Consider the following 11,269-nt stretch of genomic DNA (forward strand, 5'->3'; position numbering starts at 1 on the left):
ACATAGGAGCACCTCAATACATAAGGCAAATACTAAGAGCCATAAAAGGGGAAATCGACAGTAACACATTCATAGTAGGGGACTTTAACACCCCAGTTTCACCCATGGACAGATCATCCAAAATGAAAATAAATAAGGAAACACAAGCTTTAAATGATACATTAAACAAGATGGACTTAATTGATATTTATACTACATTCCATCCAAAAACAACAGAATACACATTTTTCTCAAGTGCTCATGGAACATTCTCCAGGATAGATCGTATCTTGGGTCACAAATCAAGCCTTGGTAAATTTAAGAAAATTGAAATTGTATCAAGTATCTTTCTGACCACAGTGCTATGAGACTAGATATCAATTACAGGAAAAGATATGTAAAAAATACAAACACATGGAGGCTAAACAAAACACTACTTAATAACGAAGTAATCACTGAAGAAATCAAAGAGGAAATAAAAACATGCCTAGAAACAATTGACAATGGAGACACGACGACCCAAAACCAATGGGATGCAGCAAAAGCAGTGCTAAGAGGGAAGTTTATAGCAATACAATCCTACCTTAAGAAACAAGAAACATCTCAAATAAACAACCTAACCTTGCACCTAAAGCAATTAGAGAAAGAAGAACAAAAAAACCCAAAGTTAGCAGAAGGAAAGAAATCATAAGGATCAGATCAGAAATAAATGAAAAAGAAATGAAGGAAATGATAGCAAAGATTAATAAAACTAAAAGCTGGTTCTTTGAGAAGATAAACAAAATTGGTAAACCATTAGGCAGACTCATCAAGAAAAAAAGGGAGATGACTCAAATCAATAGAACTAGAAATGAAAAAGGAGAAGTAACAACTGACACTGCAGAAGTACAAAGGATCATGAGAGATTACTACAGACATCTCTATGCCAATAAAATGGGCAACCTGGAAGAAATGGACAAATTCTTAGAAATACACTACCTGCCAAGATTGAATCAGGAAGAAATAGAAAATATGAACAGACCAATCACAAGCACTGAAATTGAAACTGTGATTAAAAATCTTCCAACAAACAAAAGCCCAGGACCAGATGGCTTCACAGGCGAATTCTATCAAACATTTAGAGAAGAGCTAACACCTATCCTTCTCAAACTCTTCCAAAATATAGCAGAGGGAAGAACACTCACAAACTCATGCTACGAGGCCACCATCACCCTCATACCAAAACCAGACAAGGATGTCACAAAGAAAGAAAACTACAGGCCAATATCACTGATGAACATAGAGGCAAAAATCCTCAACAAAATACTGGCAAACAGAATCCAACAGCACATTGAAAGGATCATACACCATGATCAAGCGGGGTTTATTCCAGGAATGCAAGGATTCTTCAATGTATGCAAATCAATCAATGTGATACACCATTTTAACAATTTGAAGGAGAAAAACCATATGGTCATCTAGATAGATGCAGAGAAAGCTTTTGACAAAATTCAACACCCATTTATGATAAAAACCCTCCAGAAAGTAGGCATAGAGGGAACTTTCCTCAACATAATAAAGCCATATGTGACAAACCCACAGACAACATCATCCTCAATGGTGAAAAATTGAAAGCATTTCCACTAAGATCAGGAACAAGACAATATTGCTCACTTTCACCACTATTATTCAACATAGTTTTGGAAGTTTCAGCCACAGCAATCAGAGAAGAATAGGAAATAAAAGGAATCCAAATCAGAAAAGAAGAAGTAAAGCCATTACTGTTTGCAGATGACATGATACTATACATAGAGAATCCTAAAGATGTTACCAGAAAACTACTAGAGCTAATCAATGAATTTGGTAAAGTAGCAGGATACAAAATAGATGCACAGAATTCTCTGGCATTACTATACACTAATGATGAAAAATCTTAAAATGAAATCAAGGAAACCCTCCCATTTACCACTGCAAAAATAAATAAATAAATAAAATATCTAGGAATAAACCTACCTAAGGAGACAAAAGACCTGTATGTGGAAAATTATAAGACACTGATGAAAGAAATTAAAGATGATACAAATAGATGGAGAGATATACCATGTTCTTGGATTGGAAGAATAAATATTGTGAAAATGACTCTACTACCCAAAGCAATCTATAGATTCAATGCAATCCCTATCAAACTACCACTGGCATTTTTCACAAAACTGGAGCAAAAAATTTCACAATTTGTATGGAAACACAAAAGACCCTGAATAACCAAAGCAATCTTTAGAATGAGAAACGGAGCTGGAGGAATCAGGCTCCTTGACTTCACACTATACTACAAAGCTACATTAATAAAGACAGTATGGTACTGGCACAAATACAGAAATATAGATCCATGGAATAGGATAGAAAGCCCAGAGATAAACCCACGAACATATGGTCACCTTATCTTTGATAAAGGAGGCAGGAATGTACAGTGGAGAAAGGACAACCTCTTCAATAAGTGGTGCTGGGAAAACTGGACAAGTACATGTAAAAGTATGGGATTAGATCACTCCCTAACACCATACACAAAAATAAACTCAAAATGGATTAAAGACCTAAATGTAAGGCCAGAAACTATCAAACTCTTAGAGGAAAACATAGGCAGAACACTCTATGACATAAATCACAGCAAGATTCTTTTTGACCCAATTCCTAGAGAAATGGAAATAAAAACAAAAATAAACAAATAGGACCTAATTAAACTTCAAAGCTTTTGTACAGCAAAGGAACCCATAAACAAGACCAAAAAACAACCCTCAGAATGGCAGAAAATATTTGCAAATGAAGCAACTGACAAAGGATTAATCTCTGAAATTTACAAGCAGCACATGCAGCTCAATAACAAACAACCCAATCCAAAAATGGGCTGTAATCCTAAATAGACATTTCTCCGAAGAAGATAAACAGACTGCCAACAAACACATGAAAGAATGCTCAACATCATTAATTATTAGAGAAATGCAAATCAAAACTACAGTGAGATATCATTTCATACCAGTCAGAATGGCCATCATCAAAAAATCTAGAAACAATAAATGCTGGAGAGGGTGTGGAGAAAAGGGAACATTCTTGCACTGCTGGTGGGAATGTGAATTGGTACAGCCACTATGGAGAACAGTATGGAGATTCCTTAAAAAACTACAAATAGAACTGCCATATGACCCAGCAATCCCACTACTCGGCATATACCCTGAAAAAACCATAATTCAAAAAGAGTCATGTACCAAAATGTTCATTGCAGCTCTATTTACAATAGCCAGGAGATGGAAACAACCTAAGTGTCCATCATCGGATGAATGGATAAAGAAGATATGGCACATATATACAATGGAATATTACTCAGCCATAAAAAGAAATGAAATTGAGCTATTTGTAATGAGTGGATAGACCTAGAGTCTGTCATACAAAGTGAAGTAAGTCAGAAAGAGAAAGACAAATACCATATACCAACACATATATATACGGAATTAAGAAAAAGAAATGTCATGAAGAACCTAGGTGTAAGAGAGCAATAAAGACACAGACCTACCAGAGAATGGACTTGAGGATATGGGGATGGGGAAGGGTAAGCAGTGACAAAGCGAGAGAGAGGCATGGACATATATACACTACCAAATGTAAAATAGATAGCTAGTGGGAAGCAGCCGCATAGCACAGGGAGGTCAGCTCGGTGCTTTGTGACCACCTGGAGTGGGGGGATAGGGAGGGTGGGAGGGAGAGAGATGCAAGAGGGAGGAGATATGGGAACATATGTATATGTATAGCTGATTCACTTTGTTGTCGGGCAGAAACTAGCACACCATTGTAAAGCAATTATACTCCAATAATGATGTAAAAAAAAAAGAAAAAAAAAAGAGATTACTTTGGCTATTTGAGGTCTTTCATGTTTCCATACAAATTTTAAGGCTTTTCTTCTAGTTCTGTGAAAAACACCATTGGTACTTTGATAGGAATTGCATTTAATCTGTAGATTGCTTTGGGTAGTACAGTCATTTCCACAATATTGATTCTTCCAAAGCAATAACATGGTATGTATCTCAGTCTGTGTCATCTTTGGTTTCTCTCATCAGTGTCTTAGAGTTTTCTGAGTACAGGTCTTTTACCTCCTTAGGTAGGTTTATTCCTAGTTATTTTATTTGTTTTGTGGCAATGGTGAATGGGTTTTTTTCTTAAATTTCTCTTTCTGATTTTTCATCATTAGTGTATAAGAATGCCAGAGATTTCTGTGCATTAATTTTGTATCCTGTTACTTTACCAAATTCATTCATTAGCTCTAGTAGTTTTCTGGTAGCATCTTTAGGATTCTCTATGTATAGTATCATGTCATCTGCAAACAGTGACAGTTTTACTTCTTCTTTTCTAATTTGGATTCCTTTTATTTATTTTTCTTGTCTGATTTCTGTGGCTAGGACTTCCAAAACTATGTTGAATTATAGTAGTGAGAGTGGACATCCTTGTCTTTTTCCTGACCTTAGAGGAAATGTTTTCAGTTTTTCACCACTGAGAATGATGTTTACTGTGAGTTTGTCATATATGGCCTTTATTATGTTGAGGTAGGTTCCCTCTATGCCCAGTTTCTGGAGAGTTTTTATCATAAATGGGGGTTGAATTTTGTTGAAAGCTTTTTCTGCATCTATTGAGATGATCATATGTTTATTTTCTTCTTCAGTTTTGTAATATGGTGTATCTCATTGAATGATTTGCATACGTTGAAGAATCTTTGTGTCCCTGGAAAAAATCCCAACTGATCATGTTGTATGATCGTTTTAATGTGTTGCTGGTTTCTGTTTGCTAGTATTTTGTTGACGATATTTGCTTCTATGTTCATCAGTAATATTGGTCTATAATTTTCTTTTTTGTGGTATCTTTGTGTGGTTTTGGTATCAGGGTGATGATATTCTTGTAGAGTGAGCTTGGGAGTCTTCCTTCCTCTGCAATTTTTTGGAAGAGTTTGAGAAGGATGGATGTTAGCTCTTCTCTAAAAGTCTGATAGAATTCGTCTGTGAAGCCATCTGGTAGTGGACTTATTTTGGGAAGATTTTTAATTACAGTTTCAATTTCATTACTTATGATTGACCTGTTTATATTTTCTATTTCTTCCTGGTTCAGTCTTGGAAGTGTATACCTTTCTACAAATTTGTCCATTTCTTGCATGTTGTCCATTTTATTAGCATAGAGTTGCTTGTAGTAATCTCTTATGCTCCTTTGTATTTCTGCAGTGTCTGTTGTAACTTCTCCTTTTTCATTTCTAATTTTATTGATTTGAGTCCTCTTCCTCTTTTTCTTGATTAGTCTGCCTAAGGTTTATCAATTTTGTTTATCTTCTCAAAGAACTAGATTTCATTTTTTTGATTTTTGCTATTGCTTTCTTTGTTTCCATTTCACTTATTTCTTCTCTGATTTTTATGTTTCCTTTCCTTTTACTAACTTTTGTTTTTTGTTGTTGTTCTTCTTTCTCTAGTTACTTTAGGTGTAAGGTAACGGTTGTTTATTTGATATTTTTCTTGTTTCTTGTGGTAGGATTTTATTGCTATAACCTTCCTTCTTAGAACTGTTTTTGCTGCATCCTATAGATTTTGGGTCATTGTAATTTCATTGTCATTTGTTTCTATATATCTTTTGACTTCCTCTTTGATTTCAGCAGTGATCTCTTGGTTATTTATTTAGTAGCATATTATTTAGCCTCTATGTGTTTTTGTTGTTTACAATTTTTTTTCCTGTAATTGATTTCTAATCTCATAGTGTTGTTGGAAAAGATGTTTTATATGATTTCATTTTTCTTAAATTTGCCAAGACTTGATTTGTGACCCAAGATGTTATGTATCCTGGAGAACATTCCATGTGCACTTAAGAAGAAAGTGTATCCTGTGGTTTTTAGATGAAATGTACTATAAATATCAATTAAGTCTATCTGGTCTATTGTGTCATTTAAAGCTTGTTTCCTTTTTTATTTTCTGTCTAGATAATCATTCATTGATGTAAGTGGGATGTTAAAGTCCCCCACTATTATTGTATTACTGTTGATTTCCACTTTTATGGCTGTTAGCGTTTGCCTTATGTATTGAGGTGCTCCTATTTGGGGGCATACATATTTTAAATTGTTATTTCTTCTTCTTGGATTGGTCCCTTGATCATTATTTAATTTCTTTCCTCTTGTCTTGTAACAGTCCTTATTTTCAAGTCTATTTTATCTGATGTGAGTATTGCTACTCCATCTTTCTTTTGATTTCCATTTGCAGGGAATATCTTTTTCCATCTGCACACTTTCAGTCTGTATGTATCCTTAGATCTGAAGTGGGTCTCTTGTAGACAACATATATATGGGTCTTGTTTTTGTATCCATTCAGCCAGTCTGTGTGTTTTGGTTGGAACATTTAACCCATTTATAATACATTTAATGTAATTATTGACACATATGTTCCTATTACCATTTTCTTAATTGTTTTGAGTTTGTTTTTGTAGGTTCTTTTCTTCTCTTGTGTTTGCTGCCTAGAGAAGTTCCTTTAGAATTTGCTGTAGGGATGGTTAGGTGGTGCTGAATTCTCTTAGCTTTTGCTTGCCTGTAAAGCTTTTGATTTCTCTTTCAAATCTGAAGGAGATCCTAGCTGGGTAGAGTAATTTTTGTTGTAGGTTCTTCCCTTTCATCACTTTAAATATATCCTGCCACCCCCTTCTGGCCTGCAGAGTTTCTGCTGAAAAATCAGCTGATAACCTTATGGGAATTCCCTTGTATGTTATTTGTTTCTTTTCCCAAGCTTCTCTTAATATTTTTTTCTTTGAATTTAATTTTTATTACTTTGATTAGTATGTGTCTCGGTATGTTTCTCCTTAGGTTTATCCTGAGTGGGACTCTGTGCTTCCTCGACTTGGGTGGCTATTTCCTTTCTAATGTTAGGGAAGTTTTCAACTACCATTTTTTCAAATATTTTCTCAGACCATGTCTCTTTCTTTTCTTCTTCTGAGACCCCTATAATTCTAGTGTTGGTGTGTTTAATGTTGTTTCAGAGGTCTCTGATACTGTCTTCATTTCTTTACATTCTTTTTTTTTCTTTATTCTGCTCCTCCACAGTTATTTTCACCATTCTATCTTTCAGCTCACTTATTAATTCTTCTGCCTCAGTTATTCTGCTCTTGATTCCTTCTATAGTATATTTCATTTCAGTTATTTTGTTGTTCATCTCTGTTTGTTTGTTCTTTAGTTCTTTCAGGTCCTTGTTAAACAGTTCTTGTATAATCTTGATCCGAGCCTCCATTTTATTTCTGAGATTTTGGATCTTCTTTACTATCATTACTTTGAATTATTTTTCAAGTAGTTTGCCTATTTCCTCTTCATTTATTTGGTCTTGTAGGTTTTTACCTTTCTCTTCAATATATAACAAATTTTTTTGTCATCTCATTTTTTTGATGGGTGGGGCTATGTTCCTGTCTTGCTGTTTGTTTGGTCTGAGGTGTCCAGCACTGGAGTTTGCAGGAAGTTGGGTGGAGCTGTGTCCTGTTGCTGAGATGAGGATGACCAGGAGAGCTCACACTGATTAATATTCCCTGGGGCCTAAAATTCTCAGCTAGTCCAGCAGCTTGGACTTGGCATTCCCACCACAGGATCTCAGGCCTGACCCCTGGCCTGGTCACTTGGGGATTCCTCCCACCCACTTAGGTATCCAAGGTCCCCCAATAGCACCCAGTATGTGTTCTACAAGAATTTCTTCAATGCATTCTTTGTGTACTTGTGAGTAAATGCAAACTCCATGTCCTCCTATTCTGCCATCTTGACTTCATCTCCCTTATAATGAACTCCCTTAGGAGATCTCTGATCTCTCAAATCAGGTTAGATTTTAATTAATTTATTTATTAATAAATAATCTATAATATAATTAATATTATATACTTGCTTTGAATAAATACAAACACCAATAATACTTGGATAATGATTTATATAATTTATTTTCTTCAGTAGACTGTAAGAATTCTGAGAGCTCAGACCACAGTTTTCTTGTTTTTGGCTCTATCCCCAAAAATAAGAGTAAAGCACAGTGCTTTGCATTTTGTAAGTGCTCAAACAATTTGTTAAATGAATGAATACACAGAAGAAATGAACCCTCTTATGTAAGGCAGGAAGGAGCTAATTTCCATGAGTTATCATATATTTTATAAATAATACCAAGGAAAATGTTCAAAATATAAGAACTGAAACACTAGAATCAAATATGTAGTATGATCTTATTTTTGTAAGAAAAATATACAAATGTAAAATGTTAAAAGTGCTTCAAGATGTTGTCTCTGTATGGTAGTATTATAATTTTTTGCTTTTCACCTTGAAATTGCCTATATATTTTTCCATTTTTAATTTTATTTTTGTATCTGTAAATTTATTAAATTTAATTTATGTATACAACACTTAAAGAAAACATATCATTCACAACTCTTATGTAGAAAAAACAGCAGTCCAGAGCTAACCACTTTAATTATTCTATGTACATATTTGCCTATATATTTTTGCTTAATACTAATTCATTACTTTCAATTTTAGATACTTATTGAATTAATACTCTGTGTGGAAACAATATAAGTCCTTTCAGAAAGAAAAGTACAAAATCAGAAATGTGATTCTCTTTTTAAGAAACAAATCAGTTTTAGTGCTGGACTTTGAATATCCCATTTTTGTCTTGATAAGAAAGCTGAATTTATGGCCTATAAACCAAGCAGACACACACTGAAATGGTTAGAAAAGGCATTAATAGGTCAAACTTATCAGAGCAGTTAAATTTGACTCTTCTCTTTTCCACAGAATAAGTGACATATATACACACACAAATATACAAAGGATTGGTATCAAATTGTTTTACTTTAAAACCTGTCATTATCCTTCTGAAATGTAAGTATCTAAGTTTATGCAAAAACAAAAATTACTAAAAAATGTTTTAGAAAATTGAGCAAAGTCATAAAGTATGACTAGGGTAGGAGAGAGTGATGCTTCATAAATCACATCTGCCATTAATCAGTTATACATAAAGGGAAGATAAAATTAAATCACTGCTTTTATTTTTCCTTTCCCATATCATTACCAAACTCAAGTTTGGCTGCTGGCCACTCAAAAGCCAATAATTCAAGAGGCAAGTGCCAGTAGAAAGGAGAGGTGCTTTAATCAGAAAAGCTGGCAATCTGGGGAGAAGGTGGACTCGTGTCCAGAGAGCAACTCCAAAGATTCTGCTCAGGCATGACAATTCTTAGAGGGAAAAATGAGGGGAAAGGATTTCAGTGAATCATTCAGGTAGGAGGTTGGGTTCTGCATTATTCTCCATTGTGAGCAAACTGGCTGAATCTCCCTTCAGATGTTATCTTGCCCGCATGATCTGCCTGCAGGATTCCTTAGGTGGCTGTTGGGGGTAGAGAGCTAATTATTCTTTCTTCTTTTTATTTAGGAAAAGAATTGACAAGTTAGGCAAGGCATGGTGTTCATTCAGGAAAGCATAAGTCAGTAGTTAGTTTCAATTGCTTAGTGATCTCATTCCTATAATTGGGTGTTTGAGATTAGGTGGGGACAGAAATAGGTAAACAGAAAAGGGGCAAAAGAGCTGCCTTCATTTTAAATAATTTCTTCCATGTTCCATAAAAAAGTATCGGTATTGATTTTTCAATATATTATCATATTTTTCCCCCATTTCATTAACTTTACTTTGTACCTATCACTAATTCTTTATCCAAGATCTCCAATAGAATTGTAAAATACTACCTTTAAATATAATCAAATATATCAGGTAATTTACAAAATACATCTTTTCCTTGAGAGTACTCTCTTAGATCTGTGTCATTCTGTTCCAGTCTGATGTGGTTTCTCTCTACGCCTACTATGTAGCTGTAATTCTGGATATTATTTTCAGAATCATTGTGGAATCATTCTACTTTTTTGGTTTCCCTGTTTTCTGGAACCTATGTCTTCTCTGTTAATCCATTCCCTCATTTTTATAGAGGAAATTCTTCCAAAAGCCTTCAGATAAAGGACACATCAGAGGTACCTTTGAGATTTAGCAGTCTACATCTTCATTTTTTCATCACATGTGGTTGATGACTTATAAAAGTATATGTTGGATATTATCTTCCATCAGTTTCTAAATACAGTGTTCCATTCTAGTTTCCAATGTGTAATTGAGAAACCTAATACAATCTGTTTTGAGATCTTTTACATGGTTTTTTGTTCTTTTTGTTGTGGTGGTGGTAATTGTGTTCTCTCAAGAAGCTTTCAGTGTTTTGGTGTTTTGCATTTACTATCACGTAAATTTATGTGGATCTCTTTTAATTCCATGTGCTAAACATTTTGTGGAAACTTTCAATTTAGGAATGATTCTCTTTCAGGACAGTGCAATTTTCTTATAATATATTTTGGGCATTCTTCTTTTGCTCTTCCATCTTTTTGAAATTTCTTTCAGTTACATATGGACCTCTTTGGGGAACCTCTAATTATTTTTTCCTATTTATTTATGTTTTTTACTTTCTATGATAGCATCTCAACTTTACCTTTAACCTTTCTACTATTATATTTCTTTACTTGGGTTAATACATATATTAGTACATAATTTCTAAGAACATTTTTGTTTGTTTTCTAATAGCTAATTTAAAATATGACACTTTATCCTTGTTTCATGGCCACAGTGTTTCTTTCTTATTTCTCCATAGCCTTTGTTTTTTTTTAATTTGTCTCTGCCCCATGCATTGACCTTGTTTCCTCTGATTTCAACTTTTGTTTAGTTGTATGTTTGTTTGCTTTGATCTTTTTCTCATAAAAATCTTCATTTAAATGGCTTGTGATCATTGGCTCCTGCTCATGACTAAGAATGGGACTTAGGAGTGAGACACAGAGAAGCTGCTATGGAGCTCTATGTGTTTTGGAGTGAACTTGGTCAATGCGAAGACTGCACCAATGAGTGAGTGAGTGCTGAACCCGTGTTGTCGATATCTCTTTACATTTTCTTAGGCTGGCCTGTTTTCCCAGAGAACAATCCTCCAGTCTCCTGTTTGAGGTGGGGTAGTGGTGGAAGGCAGTAACACGGAGAGCAGCATTTTGGTGGCTGACAGGATAAGGGAAACTTGGCATATCACTATTCCTTATTTAGAGTTTCAATTAATTTGCTTGTTTCTAATACTGTATTGCTTCATTAGTTACACTTTGTCTGGTGTTCCCAGAGCCTCTATGGTTAACCAGAGAATGATCATCCATTCTTCTGTCAGGTTGAGAGAGACAGTGCCTAGCTTCAGTGGGACAAGATTTGAGCACTTAATT

This window comes from Lagenorhynchus albirostris, chromosome 20, assembly GCF_949774975.1.
Source record: "Lagenorhynchus albirostris chromosome 20, mLagAlb1.1, whole genome shotgun sequence".
NCBI classification, from domain to species: domain Eukaryota; kingdom Metazoa; phylum Chordata; class Mammalia; order Artiodactyla; family Delphinidae; genus Lagenorhynchus; species Lagenorhynchus albirostris.